This window comes from Fukomys damarensis, unplaced genomic scaffold (genome assembly GCF_012274545.1).
Source record: "Fukomys damarensis isolate Sample0158 unplaced genomic scaffold, DMR_v1.0_HiC HiC_scaffold_12, whole genome shotgun sequence".
NCBI lineage: Eukaryota > Metazoa > Chordata > Mammalia > Rodentia > Bathyergidae > Fukomys > Fukomys damarensis.
Genome location: NW_022900924.1, coordinates 12,248,878 through 12,250,297, shown reverse-complemented (window position 1 = coordinate 12,250,297; position 1,420 = coordinate 12,248,878). Strand labels below are relative to the sequence as shown.

General features: G+C 56.9%; 1 protein-coding gene across 2 annotated transcripts in view; it reads right to left on the bottom strand.

Annotated features, from left to right (window-relative positions):
• Positions 1 to 1,180, bottom strand: part of Nos1 (nitric oxide synthase 1) — a 112,096-nt gene extending 110,916 nt beyond the window's left edge. Inside the window, exon 1 of one of the 2 annotated variants that reach the window (XM_010604098.2) lies at positions 1,075 to 1,180. The gene's annotated coding sequence lies outside the window, so the exon portion shown is untranslated. Of the gene's footprint in view, positions 1 to 2; positions 439 to 1,074 lie in introns of those variants that run through there. The other variant, XM_010604097.3, reaches the window with a different exon arrangement.
• Between the last annotated feature and the right edge of the window lie 240 nt (positions 1,181 to 1,420).

Sequence of the window (1,420 nt, the reverse complement as noted above, 5' to 3'; positions counted from 1 at the left end):
ACCCCATCCGCTCGGCCGCCGCGGTCCCTCCGAGGAGCCCCGGCGCTAAGTCGCTCCACGCCCGGCGGCTGGAATCGCGGCGTAAATATGTGGGATGATCCGGGATCTCAGCGAGGGTCGTGAGGGGGAATTTGTTTCTTAATGTCCTCCTTTATCCTATCATCGCTGAAACGAATTAGCGGTGACGTCCCACCCGGCTGGTTTATGGGTGTGGGGAGGGAGACGTCGCAACCCTCATTAAAAGAGCCGCTCTGGGCTCCAAAGCATACATCTTTTATATAACCTAATTTCCATTTTTTTCCTATCAGGAAACACGCACACACACAATGACAATTTCTGGGAGGCTGGAGGGGGCTGGATGTAGTGGCCACTCTTGGGAGGGCAGCTTGCTGTGCTCACAGAGTCTCATGGGGGGCAGCGATGGTTATTTCTGTCCACATCGGTGTTGGGACGACATTCCTTAGCGGGACAGCAAAATGCCCGGTCCCCATGTTGGGCAGAGCGGGCATCCTTCTGTGCGTGTGCGTGTGCGTGTGTGTGTGTGTGTGAGCCTGGGTTCTGGCCATGGCTCTTAAGTGGGCAGACAGAGCGTCAGCGGGTTATGGAAATGTTGCCCAGTTCTGGTGTTTTCGGGAGCAGAGCCCAGGCCAGGCATCTGGAGAAGGGTAGGGAGGAAGGGGCCTTGTTCACCTGCGGCCTAGAGGCCCACACATGGGCAGAGGCCTAGGGCTGGCCAGGGGGAGGGGCAGATGCGGAGAACCCAGCTTCCCTTCCTTTCTTAGGGGCCCTGACATATGGGTAACCATATAAACCCGTCTGGAAAGCTGTCTTTTCCTGGGCAGATTGCACAGGATTTTGCATTTCACTGTCGCCGCTGCTCACACACTCTTGGGGAAGCGGGGGGTGGAGGGACTCCAGGAAAGAGAGCAGGCTCCACAGGCACAGACACACACAGGGACACACACAGGAAAGAGAGCAGGCTCCACAGGCGCAGACACACACAGGGACACACACAGGAAAGAGAGCAGGCTGCACAGGCGCAGACACACACAGGGACACACACACACTCGGCACCTGGCTCCGAGTGGCTTGATCTTTCCTCCGCCCCAGCTTTGGCTTGGCAAGGCAGGCGAGCCCTCTCAGGCTCCCGAGTTGTGCGGAGAAGAGGCGATGAGGAAAAACACCCCCTTTGTCACTAATAAATGCTTTTCAGAGCGTCTTGCACATCAAGCAGGGGAGAGAGGGGTGTGACTTGGGGGGCAGGAAAAGGGGCGTGAGGGATGAGGAGGTGGAGGAAGGAATAGAGAAAAAGCTGATGTGTGTGTGTGTGTGTGTGTGTGTGTGTGTGTGCGTGCGCGCGCGAGCCTAACTCTGCTGTCTTCTACTCACTGGGAGGAAAAACCTGAGAAAATTCCATCAG